Consider the following 14,316-nt stretch of genomic DNA (forward strand, 5'->3'; position numbering starts at 1 on the left):
GTGATCTAAAATATACGAGTGCACAGAATGCAATATCGTAGTAATAACTAAGCATGAGAACAAAGCCTTTAAGTACAATGGCTCTGGCGATGACAATCTTTTTAATTTAAAGGGGCATACACAAACTGTATTGATGTCGAGAGTTGAGTGTGAAGCTGCTCCATCTCTCAAGCCTTACCATAACAGATAAAATTATTTCATTATGAACACGCAGTTAACATCGTTGCTAAACGCACTGTAGTATCCCTTATTATACCACACCGTATTCTTCCCAAAATAACATATCAATTTAAATGTGAAAACTGTTTGTAGATTGCACGTTTTCTACTTCGAAAAGTTTCAGGCGTACCGTTGGGAAATTTTATATTCAAATTGAATGATCGGCTACAAAGGTCAGCTAAGGTGAAAAGCTGGGGTGATAACAGAAAGATTATAATTTGGAATAAACAGCAGCGAATGTTTACGTATGCGTGAGGATTCCGTTAGTGTGGACTTGATTGCATTCCCTCTTACATGGGTTCAATCTACATGCAGAGTTGTCGTTCCATGCTCTCGCATACACGAATGTAATGTTGCACAAGATTGACACAAGTTATTTTAAGAATTCTGAATACGGCGATTTGCACTCGAATACAACATGTTTTGCCCGAAATGAGGCGCTTTAAGCTGGGGTGAATACTGTGTATGCATATCGTTCAGCTGATATTTAAGCAGCTTTATCGGTTTACATTTACTTGAATGGCATTAACGGTATTCATTACCGTCGCGTTAAGCAATTAAAAAACTGGTTCTTTTTAAAATTACCTTTACAAGGCAAAGTTCCTCTTATTAAAGGTCTTGTTTAACTTTCAAAGCTGGAAGGTAAATGTTGAAAAACAGGTATGTGTTTATATGTAAGTTTAAGTTTTTTTAAGTTAATATTATTTATTTGTATTTTATTCGCAATATAGAAGTTGATAACACCCTCGGGAAGGTTATATTGCAGTCACTTTATCGGTTTTTAGGTTTGTCCGTCTGTCCGTCCGTGTATCCCAATTGAATGTCATAAGTAAATAATCAAAAAATCTTGAGCGACAACGCGGGATTGAACCCGTTCTCCAGAGTGGTGGTCAGGCACTATAACCGCGTCGCAGACGAGCTAGCCCTAGAAAAAGGCTGTTGAAATCGACCTTATTTCACTCCATAAGTTTGTGGGCGAACTTATTCCGGTTTGTTAATCGACTGAATCGCAACTTTTCAGCATGTCTTCACCAAAGACATTTATTTCGGCCCAATCATCAACGCATTTATGAGTTTTTTTCCCCTTTTATAATGCTTACAGTACGTCACGTTCGTATTTAACACTTTATGTAGCATGCTAACTAAAATGTGGTTCGTTGAGGGTATTCTAAGGTAGTCAATGATACATGTATCAATGCATATTTCATAATGAAATACAACTCCTTTTACTTTTGGCTCTTTTGAAATCAAACAATGACATGAAAGGTTATGAAATAAGTCTGATCAGTCGACTGTTCAATGATTATAATGGAATGCTTTGAGCTTATATGAGTACATACGTACAAACTCCCCACGGCTACTGGCCATTACCACTGTAATCACACGAAAATCCTTCCAGATCTAGAAACCTTTTAATATTGTGTTTTAAGTATTATAATATGGAAAGTAGTATCATTTTCTTTTATATTTTACAAATTGAGTATAACTTTAGGTTCTTTATAATAAAAAAAATTACAAAGTAAAATTAGCATTGGGAAAATTATTGTACCACTTGGCTTAGCTATCATAACATGGTTGGTTATAAAAGCAGGTATTTGATATCGAGCTATGCTCCTAACCAGTAAAATCTCTGCGCGGAGGTTGACATACGTTCATCACCAAGTTCTTCCTGGTTAAGGCAAAATCACGTTAAAACATAAATATCCTTCGTGTCAGTATAAACCGAAATCAATCATCCTAATACATCGCAACAATCACAATTTTTGCAACCAACAATTTTAAATTTCGTACCATTCGTGGAGAAATTCTCAAAACAAAAACGTGATCATAATCCGTTTAAGACCGGAGTTGTGCATGTGTGATTATAGCGTAAAACAGTGTGTGTTTTTTTTTAAATAAGGACACATTCTTATGACAGTGTTATCGTTGCAATGGGTTGATGTTGGGGGTGTTTTCGTACACATATAAACTTGCTTGGGGCAATAGGATCCCACATGGACGGAACCGGTTTAAAAATCAAACTGAAGACTTAATATGGGGGCAATGCAATTGTGCACATAATGCCAGGGAAAACTTTCAGAGGGCTTTGTGGGATCATTTTCATGTTTACAAGTTCCGACACAGCCAGCTTAAAGCCGCAATTACACAGAAAGGTTTTTATACACAGTGTTTAACACCCCGCATTTAAATAAGTTGCGGTATTTCTTATGTCGTTTAATAAACTAAACTAAATTCGGGATATGAAACCGTTATCCATTGTAAAAATATAAATACAGTTTTTAAGTCTTTCTCCATGTAAGGGCTACATTGATCCTGTATATATAGTTTTTATTACTTCAGTTAAACATGGCAGGCGAAGACAGTTTGTCAAAGATTGCAACCTTCATCCAAGAAGGGATGGCACTGAGATCTCTAATGACAGGTTTACGACCAGAGGAGCCTGTGCTACCCGATATATTTACGCGGATTAGTGACGAGCTGTTTGATGACATCGAAAATAAACCCATTGCTCTTCGGCATGCAGTAAAAGAACACATTTTTACAAGCCGTAAAGACATTACAGAAGTACTCCTAAATTTATTTACCGGATCTGGACCGAATGCTAACAGGTACGAAGATCTTCAAAAACAAGTGCTCGACCCAAATTATGACAACGCAAATTCTGTAATTATTTCTATTGCCTTGCAATGTTATTTGACATTGACATTTATGTCGTGACATCGGAGGATGGTGACAAGTGTAAATGGAATGAATACAAGTCATTGAAATTACTGAACATTAAACAAGAAATTAAGTACAGAGACAAAACACACACATTTGATGTCAACATGAATAGAAAAACCGGTTTCCTGATGACGTACATGCATGTGGATTTAAATGGGCCGCATATGTATATAATACGACCAACATCATCCGCTCGATCTCAGCGACCGGAATGCAAAGGATTGGTAGAGCTGGCTGCACGGCATTTGAAATGTTGGTGAATCTTCTTAGCTTTGTTGTAACTATGTGATGAATGCATTACCTTGGTATCGGTTTTGAATTCTACAAACAATATCAACATAATTAATCAAAACAATTGTATGTGCTATTTATGATTAATATAAGATTGTTGTATGTTTAATAGTTATGACATATCTGGTATAGTTTTGTCTAAGCGATACAAACATTAACACGTTGATGCTCATTTTGCCCCCCCCCAGTGGAATACATTTAGCGTTGCTATTGTCTGTACGTCCGCAACGAAACGTGTATTCCAAAATATAATATATTCAGCGTATATTCAACTGCTGTGTCGATATTGACAAAACTTTTAAAACGGAATGACCGTAATTAGTGATTGATAATGACGGGTTTAATACGATCAATATAACCAAGATAATAACAATTTGTATTAACTGCGACCAGGTTGCCAAAATATAATCATGTAAATTCTTCTATTGAAGAAGACGTTGTATTTGAAAGTCAATGTACTGAACACTGCTTTGATTATTTCACTTAGACGTCCAAAGCAGAATAAGTTTAATTTGTAGGTGATTGTTAAGGAAGGATTTTTAACCAGGTTTGTTGCCATTGTATATATACGCAAGTAATCAGCAATATTTTCTATGACAATAGGCACTCCACTAGATCAAATTGCAATGCCAGAATCCCTGATTGATGATGTTCAAAAGCATGTCAATCGGTTACCGCCAGGTAACAAGCGCATCCGCTACTGGGCTGAAGAATACTGGTAAGCAAAGTTTACATGCATGACATTGTTTTATCGAGTACAGCTTATATGATGTGCATTTATTTATGTTATTGTTATTCTATATCAATACATGTCAACGTTACATTAATACATCCATTAATTGTAATCTTAAGTATTGCAACAGACTGCTGGGATATTTATGAAACGACAATCGAGGTACCCAATGAAGACTCCTGGCGTAGATTAACAGCTCCACGGTCCGATGAGAAACTCCGTCTGAAGTTAATAAAACATTTGTCAGACTGTTCAAAGGAACAGGTCTTAATATTCTGCAAGGTACGTACATATGCACTTATGAACCCAATGCTGTTAGGAAATATATACTAATTTATAAAGTGATCTTGTAAAAATATGTTATAACACAACGTTGGGAGAGAGTTAAATTATTAGTTTCTCCTCATAGATTTTGTTTTGCTTGCATAGATGACGACCTCTTTAAAAATGCTTATTTCTACTACATTGCGTTATGTCTTTGAACGAAATGTTGCTGATATTTGAAATCGTGTTGACAAGATGAAATTATACCAAGAGATGATTTCCTGTTGTATACGAATGCTCAATTACACGAACTGTAATAATAAAATTCAAAAATGCAAAAAAACTGTGAGCACCGCTTTTAAAAGAATTTGAATGAATTGGCGAATGTTGAAATCGAATCGGTTCGAGTGTAAAACGATCATATGTACCTTTAGAGATTGGAAATAAAAAACAAACAATGCTAATACTCTACAAAATTTAATTGAATTTAAACTCTCATTTCTTTCTTTTAAATTTGAAATGTTATTTTCTGATGTTAAGATTCGTTCACTCCTGTGTGCTTTGTGGTTCTCTCTGGGCTGAATGTTAGGTGTTTAAATCAACCTGCTTGGTATTCAACGATCTTAAGCGGTGACCTAGCTTCATCATGTTATACGAAGTTTAAAATTCTTGGTTTTATATTTATAAATGACGGGCGGGGGCGTCAAGCAGAAGTTTTACGGTCAATAACTTCAGTTTCCATTACCCTAACTTGAAAAAACTTACAGCATGCTTTAATGAAGAGCTCGCCGAATTGTATCTCGGGCTGGTCGGGTCATTGTCAAGCCTTATAAAAAAATTAATGAAATGGGTTTTGCTAAAGTTCTTTTGTTAGGATGTAGTTATTGTACTGCAATGCTGTATGAAGAAAGCGTTCATTCAGACCTTACTTTAAATGCATTCAGGACCAGTCGTGCTAGGTCAGTTCTTTCCTTCTAGAAGTCTAGCCACGGCGTGACAAAATAATATTTCAAATTGAATTCGTTAGCACACCTCATCCTTTACCACTAAAGATTATTTTTAAATCGAATTATTGTTCATGACTATAAATAGTCTATAGTCTTTACTAAAAGTCGAATATGGCCACAGTAAATAACACTGAAAATCGCACCATCGTTCATTTCTGAAAGTCGACTATGGCCACAGTAAATGACTCTTAAAATGAGACCATCGTTCATGACTGCAAGTCGAATATGGCCACAGTAAATGACTCTTAAAATGACACCATCGTTCATTACTGCAAGTCAACTATGGCCACAGTAAATGACTCTTAAAATAACACCATCGTTCATTACTCAAAGTCGACTATGGCCACAGTAAGTGACTCTTACAATGACACCATCGTTCATTACTAAAAGTCGACTATGGCCACAGTAAATGACTCTTAAAATGACACCCATCGTTAATTACTAAAAGTCGACTATGGCCACAGTAAATGACTCTTAAAATGAGGCCATCGTTCATGACTGCAAGTCGAATATGGCCACAGTAAATGACTCTTAAAATGACACCATCGTTCATTACTGCAAGTCAACTATGGCCACAGTAAATGACTCTTAAAATAACACCATCGTTCATTACTCAAAGTCGACTATGGCCACAGTAAATGACTCTTACAATGACACCATCGATCATTACTAAAAGTCGACTATGGCCACAGTAAATGACTCTTAAAATGACACCCATCGTTAATTACTACAAGTCGACTAAGGCCACAGTAAATGACTCTTCATCGTTCATTACTGCAAGTCGACTATGGCCACAGTAAATGACTCTTAAAATAACACCATCGTTCATTACTAAAAGTAGACTATGGCCACAGTAAATAAACCTTAAAATGACACCATCGTTCATTACTAAAAGTCGACTATGGCCACAATTAATGACTCTTAAAATAACACTATCGTTAATTACTGAAAGTCGACTATGGCCACAGTAAATGACTCTTAAAATGACACCATCGTTCATTACTGCAATTCGACTTGGGCCACAGTAATGGTGTCATTTTAAGAGTCATATACTGTGGCCATAGTCGAATTGCAGTAATGAACAGTGGTGACATTTTAAGAGTCATTTACTGTGGCAATTGTCGACTTGCAGTAATGAACGATGGTGTCATTTTACGAGTCATTTACTGTGGCCATAGTCGACTTGTATTAATGAACGATGGTGTCATTTTAAGAGTCATTTACTGTGGTCATAGTCGACTTTCAGTAACGAACGATGGTGTCATTTTTAGAGTCATTTACTGTGGCCATAGTCGAATTGCAGTAATGAACAGTGGTGATATTTTAAGAGTCATTTACTGTGGCCATAGTCGACTTCCAGTAATGAACGGTGGTGTCACTTTAAGAGTCATTTACTGTGGCCATAGTCGAATTGCAGTAATGAACGATGGTGTCATTTTAAGAGTAATTGACTGTGGCCATAGTTGACTTGCAGTAATGAACGATGGTCTCATTTTGAGAGTCATTTACTGTGGCCATAGTCGAATTTCAGTAATGAACGATGGTATTATTTTAAGAGTCATTTACTGTGGCCATAGTCGACTTGCAGTAATGAACGATGGTGTCATTTTAAGAGTATTTTACTGTGGCCATAGTCGACTTGCAGTAATGAACGATGGTGTCATTTTAAGAGTCATTTACTGTGGCCATAGTCGACTTGTAGTAATGTACGATGGTGTCATTTGAAGAGTCATTTACTGTGGCCATAGTCGACTTTTAGTAATCAACGATGGTGTCATTTTAAGAGTCATTTACTGTGGCCATAGTCGACTTTTAGTAATGAACGATGGTGTTATTTTAAGAGTCATTTACTGTGGCCATAGTCGAATTGCAGTAATGAACGATGGTGTCATTTTAAGAGTCATTTACTGTGGCCATAGTCGACTTTTAGTAATGAACGAGGGTGTCATTTTAAGAGTCTTTTACTGCGGCCATAGTTGACTAGCAGTAATGAACGATGGTGTCATTTTAAGAATCATTTACTCTGGCCATAGTCGACTTGCAGTAATGAACAGTGGTGACATTTTAAGAGTCATTTACTATTTACTGTGGCCATAGTCGACTTGCAGTAATGTACGATGGTGTCATTTTAAGTGTCATTTACTGTGGCCATATTCGACTTGCAGTAATGAACAGTGGTGACATTTTAAGAGTAATTTACTATGGCCATAGTCGACTTTCAGTAATGAACGATGGTGTCTTTTTAAGGGTCATTTACTGTGGCCATAGAAGACTTTTAGAAATGAACGAGGGTGTTTCTTTAAGAGTCATTTACTGTGGCCATAGTCGATTTGCAGTAATGAAAAATGGTGTCATTTTAAGAGTTTTTTACTGTGGCCATAGTCAACTTACAGTACTGAACAATGGTGTAATTTTAAGATTCATTTACTGTGGCCATAGTCGACTTGTAGTATTGGACGTAGGTGTCATTTAAAGAGTCATTTACTGTGGCCATAGTCGACTTGCAGTACTGAAAAATGGGGTGTCTTTTTAAGAGTCATTTACTGTGGCCATAGTCGACTTGCAGTAATGAACGATGGGGACATTTTAAGAGCCATTTGCTGTGGCCATAGTCGACTTTCAGTAATGGACGATGGTGTAATTTTAAGAGTGATTAACTGTGGCCATAGTCTACTTGCAGTAATGAACAATTGTGTCATTTTAAGAGTCATTTGCTGTGGTCATAGTCGACTTTCATTAATGAACAGTGGTGACATTTTAAGAGTCATTTACTGTAGCTATATTTGACTTGCAGTAACGAAAAAAAATTCATTTTCAGAGTCATTCACTGTGGCCATAGTTGACTTGAAGAAATGAGCAATGTTGTCATTTTAATAGTTATTTACTGTGGCCATAGTCGACTTGCAGTAGCGCTCATCACATGCACGCGCACTATCAAGTTGCATGATTATATATTTATTATCGATGTACATTAAACTTATAAACCATACGTGTAGTTTATTTATGTATTAAGTACACCATACACATCCATATTGGACCATTGAAGATAGAAGACTAGTACCAGTACATATAATTTAATTCGTATTTAAGAATGAAATTTATGTTATTACTATTTACTTTTTATCTTTTAGTCCTCCGACGTCTTTCTAAAACTAAATGTTCTATAACCGGTCTTTCTCTTCCATAACCGGTCTTTCTCGTCTATGGCCATACAACTATTTTCCATAGCCGAAACAGCCAATCGAAACAGCCAATGGAATCAGGAAAATGGAAAAGAGTGTTTCCCAGTGTTATCAGTCACACATTGGGTGCGTATTTTTAACATGGGTTGTGCCTTTACCACAAAAAACGTTAAGCTCTACGTATGATCTCACAAAAGCTCAAATTATTGAAGAAGATCTAGAAGAGGATCGTCCATTTTCTCCGGGTAAGCCAAGCTATGTTTATTTTTCTTTAAAATAAATACGCTCTTTTGGCTAAATGATTTTAATGCTTCCCTCGATTTATTGTTTCAAGATCGAAGCAGTCGGTAATAACCAAATATTGAAGGAAAACCGTGCACAAATGCGTTGTTTACTTTCAGGACCTATGCGAAATTTGATGTACAAATACCATTTATCACTTATAATATACAGTATGTGTGCATGTGTATAGAAGATAACACACAATCACCTTTTTGCTTTCCGAAGCAGTTTTATATCTAAAAAAATAATTTATTGCAAAAATACAGTGGTTTAACCCGTCTTTCTGGAACTGACGTATTTCTTTTAAGTACATTTTGGGACCTGCCTTTAAAATGACAAACAGATAATTTCTATGTCAAAGGGTTTAACACGAAATGCCTACAAATCTGTAATAAATGTTATAGTTGTACGTCAATATACATAAACAAACAAGTGTATGTGGAATAGGATGTTCATGAGAATGTCGTTAAAATTGTAACGTGGAATATGAAAGGACTAAGTGCACTTAAATGTTCCAATAGTAAGTTTACATCTTTTCTTTCCTATCATGACATTATATGTTTAACTGAAACATTGACAAATACAGATTCTACGATAGATTTAAAAGGCTACAGCAAATCAATTCATTCATATAGACGATTGCAAAACCGTAGAGCGGAGCGCTCAAGTGGTGATATTATTATTTATATTAAAAATTATATTCGTAAAGGTGCCATATTGGTAAAAATGATATTGATTCCATTGTTTGGCTTAAATTAGATAAGCTGTTTTTTATATTGAATAGGATGTATATCTATGTGTTGTATATATTGCACCCGAAAATTCCCCTGTTCATTCTTTGTTTACCTATGCTATTTTTCAAACTATTGAATGTGATATTACTTTTTATCAAACGGAAGGTAAAGTATTTTTAACGGGAGATACAAACTCGCGAACGGGACACAAAGCATATTACAAGGAAAATGATAGGCATATACGCGATATTGATTTTGGTTCTGACCCAGATATTGAAACCCTTATCCCACGTTCAAATTGTGACCCAGTTACAAATCGTTTTTACGACTTCTTGTTAGATTTATGCAAAGCAACCAATATTCGTATCGTGAATGGACGGTTACATAACGACTACACTTTAGGGAATATTACGTGCTGTACACATAATGGTGAAAGCGCAGTAGCTTATTTATTAACTGCGCGTACCATTTTCAGTGATATTTTAGATTTTACCGTAAACAATTTCACGGAATTCTCTAATCATGCGCCGCTTACATTTAATTTCCGCACGCGGTTTTAACAAGTAATAGTAATCCGATTGTTTATTTAAATGGAAACCAGATAACAAATGCGACTTTGTACGTGATGTATCGTGTGATGTTCAGAATCTGGAACAAAAGCTATTATCGCAAATTGATAAAAACACTCGCCCTGATATTTTAGTGGGATAATTCTCAAGATATTTAAATTTAAATGGGGATAAATATGTTAAGCGCATTATAAAACCTGAAATAATCCAATTTTTAGATTCTTCTTAAAATAGACAAAATGGTTTAACGAAGAGTGTAAAAACAAACAATCTCATCTAACAAGAGCTTTAAACGAGTACAATCTAAATAAAAATGGACGTAGGCGAGAACAAATGATTTCTATGAAGAAGGATTACAATTATACATTTAGGACAACGAAATTAAAATATAAAATGACCAAAGCAAACGAATGAATAATATGAGACGGAAATCACGTCGTGAATGACTATTCAGGCGAAAACCTTCATTACAAATCTCAGACACGATAACGTTAAACGAATTTCATGATTATTTCAGTAGATTAGCCGACGAAGGCAGTGTAAATTTAAATTCGTTTGACGTCGAAACTTTATTAAAAGAATTTGACAATAGGCAAAACACAACCTTCGTACTCCGAACTTGATAATCCTATATCGATAGAACAGATAATAAAGGCAACAACACGATTGAAACACAATAAAGCGCATGCGCAGGACAATATAATCAATACTTTACTGAAACAATACATGTGCTATCAAAGCCGTTAGAAACATTATTTAATTACATAATGGATAAAACGTGTTTTCCACGCAGCTTGGCGTCCGGAGTTATCATACCAATATATAAACGTGGCGACATTACAGACTCAAATAACTATTGAGGAAATTACGTTAATTAGTTGTTATCCAAACTTTTTACAAGTATATTAGATATACGTCTTAAACACTGAGCGGAAACAAATGACATTTTAACGGATGCTTAATTCGGCTTAAAACTGTCGCACAGTAGATGCAATATTTATTCTTAATGCCCTATTAGAAAGACAGTTGCAGAATAAAGAAAAACTGTATTGTTGTTATATTGACTACCGGAAAGCATATGCCGTCATCAATCGCGGTCAATTATGGAGTAAAATGATTAATCTGGGCATCGCCGGAAAACTCTTGACCCTTATTCGATCCATGTATAATGAAGTAAAATTACAGGTAAAACACATGGGTTCACCGTCAGACATATTCAATAGTAACGTTGGTCTATTTCAGGGAAGATAACCTCGCCCATATTGTTTTCACTCTTTATTTATGACATCAAATTAAGTCTGCAAAATGGAATAAACGCCGGCATAACATTAGATCAAATAAACATATATCTCTTATTATTTTCTGACGACGCGGTTTTATTTTCTGAAACACAAGAGGGTCTTCAAGGGTCATTATACAATTTAGAAACCTACTGCAATAAGTGAAATTTAACAGTTAACATTGAAAAAACCAAGGTCAATGTATTCCGAAAAGGTGGTTCAATCAGTAAAGCATTAAATTTTGTAAAAGACTATTGAACGTAAAAATGTCAACAAATTCATTAGCGCTATATGCCGAAGTCGGTCGATTTTCCTTGCATATTGACAGATACGTCAGGATGGTTAAATATTTTTTTAAATTACATACTGAGAAACAGGGAAATTGTATTCTTAAAACAAGTTGTAGTTTTACAGAGATTAGAAATTGAACCTAAAAATAATGCAAACAATTGGTCATCGAAAATACAATCAATGATCCTATATAAGGAACTAAAACCAGTATTTGAAAGATCATCGTATCTTGATGTTGTTGAAAATAAAAAACATATAAACATTATTGCTAAGTTAAGTTTGTCGTCTCACACATTATCTATAGAAACGGACAGATACCAGAACATTGACATTGATCAACGCAAATGTATATTATGCAACCTAAATGACATCAATGATGAATTTCATTTTGTTCTTAAATGGCCTTATTATAATGATGTTAGGAATGCATAAATTCCGAAATATTATAGAATCCGGCCAAAGATGTTCAAGTTTATTAAACTACGTAATAGTTCAAACAAAACTGTATTAAGAAAGCTAGCCATGTTTAGTTTAAAATTCTTCAATATAAGAGAAAATGTCATATATATGTAGTGTTATAAAGAAAATAAGGTCAGAATTATGTAATTATTGCTATATTTGTAAAACTATACGCATAACATTGTGTGATCAGTATGTATTAACCCCATCCATGTGCCATTCTCACGAAATATGTTCACGAAATATGTTTATTGATATGTATGTAAACGACGATGAGATTCACATGCTTAAGTCAAAAATAAACTATTCTGTTTAAAATAATATAGATGTATAGCCGGTAATAGGGTGCAATAGACGTGTTTTCTTAATCACGATACTTTCAGGAGCATTAATTGTGGGATCTTAATTACGAAATTAAATAAATAAAATAATGTTTATCAGCCATATTCAGTCATATTTTAATGAATTTAAAGTATTTTATGACGTTTCGATCTTATTATGATATGTACATGTATTCAACCATTCTTTTTACCATCTTTCAGATGAAACTGGTCTTAGATGACAAGCAGACTGGAACCATTTTTGACTTTGGCAAAGGAATTATAAAACAACTACTCACAGTAAGTTTAATGAAGGTTAAAAACTTGCCATGGCCAAACCGCAGACAAACGAGTATATTCCTTTTTTTGAACAATAAACACACACAAATACACTCTATGCTCGTGAAAGGTCATGTGCGCTATACATTCACGAAATGCTCGTGCAACATTCTCAACCAATCACAAATAAATACCAATCAGTATAAAATCATCAAAATGTAAACCGCTATTGTGCATGGACTAACCAAACACCAAACAAACAATTGTACAACGGATTAAATTAATCCGTACAGTATTGATATGTTATTAAATTAAAACCACTTCAATGTTTGATGTATAAATGTCAAAAAATAGTTTAAAATATATGTAACAGTAAAATAATACTTCATACAAAAATACCCACTCAAAACAACAGTGGAGTAGTATGCCTCCATAATATGTTTAAATGTACCAAAAGCCTTGTGAGAAGCTTGATACTTTTGCTTTCGACAATTTAAGCCTCTACACACGGGCTGTCGTGATATTTATTAGATATTACTAACCATGAAATGTATATTTATAATTTGTGGAAAACATAAATTAAATCTTCAAAAAAAAATTGATTATTTTAATTTTTCGATAAATCAAGATCCTTTTAAAAGTGAAAGAACAAACCCAGTTTACACATCATAGTTAACGTTTGCAAATACATTTACTAGTATACCCTAATCGTAAATGTTATTTAAGTAAAACTGTTCACTACTCTAATAGTGTATCGAATTAAAAGACATCTTAACATTTCTTGTTGGAAAATTGGCATTTTTACGTACACATAAAATGAAACAAATGTATTATATATAAGTGTATTTCAGTTGTTAACGCTACTTTGTAAAACGGCTGGATGCTTTTTGTACGAACATATGTTTGTTGATCTTTTTGTGTAGCTGTCTTTTGTGTATATTACCAAAACTGCTGGGTGTCTTTTTGTACATACATATGCTTGTTAATCTTTTTGTATGCTTAATATGTATGTTGCAAAAGTATGTATGTTACAAAATTGTATTTACATGTAACGATAGTTCTACAAAGTGCACAGCTTAGTTACTATGTATTTTGCAAAATTGTTTATGTTGTAAAATACTGTCCACCTTTAAGACGTAAAATATTATTTTGATGCGATATTCCCAGCTTACAAACGCACACATACACACAAGCCGCACACACATACGCTCTCACACACTCTTACACACCCGCTTACATGCACAACACATAAATGATATTGCAAAATAAAAGGTAATAACGTAAAATCCGCATTATATACCAGAAAACAAGTATTTCCAATTCCAATTTATATATAACAAATGTTACAAATAAGAAAACTCTGTAATAAGACTTCACATGACACAAACATACAAGACAATATAACGCTACATATTTTGAAGCAGTAAAAAACTATAAGAAGACAAATTCTAAGCAGAACTTCGTGCAATGTGTACTACTCATATATTATACTTAATATACAAATTGTTGCATTTAATGTAAAGGGTTTAGGGACTAAGAATAAGCGTGATAAAGCATTAAGGTGCCTAAATCAAAAGGCTTTATCTGTTGTTGTATTACAAGAAATTCGAAATAATACTCAGAATGATAATACAAATTGGGGAGCTTCTTGGACAGTGCAATATTTTTGTGGCAAAAGCACC

General features: G+C 34.4%; 1 protein-coding gene and 1 long non-coding RNA gene across 2 annotated transcripts in view; both read left to right on the forward strand.

Moving 5' to 3' along the window:
- The first annotated feature begins 736 nt into the window (after positions 1-736).
- LOC127836488 (uncharacterized) lies at positions 737-4,576 on the forward strand. The gene is made up of 4 exons (XR_008028780.1): positions 737-879; positions 2,560-3,195; positions 3,838-3,952; positions 4,087-4,576. It is a non-coding gene; the product is annotated as an uncharacterized LOC127836488 (long non-coding RNA).
- A 3,766-nt stretch (positions 4,577-8,342) lies between these two features.
- The window catches only part of LOC127836480 (TNF receptor-associated factor 3-like), a 47,494-nt gene continuing 41,520 nt past the window's right edge, over positions 8,343-14,316 (forward strand). The window contains exons 1-2 of the mRNA XM_052363133.1: positions 8,343-8,665; positions 12,578-12,655. The gene's annotated coding sequence lies outside the window, so the exon portion shown is untranslated. The remainder of the gene's footprint in view (positions 8,666-12,577; positions 12,656-14,316) is intronic.

This window comes from Dreissena polymorpha, chromosome 6 (genome assembly GCF_020536995.1).
Source record: "Dreissena polymorpha isolate Duluth1 chromosome 6, UMN_Dpol_1.0, whole genome shotgun sequence".
NCBI lineage: Eukaryota > Metazoa > Mollusca > Bivalvia > Myida > Dreissenidae > Dreissena > Dreissena polymorpha.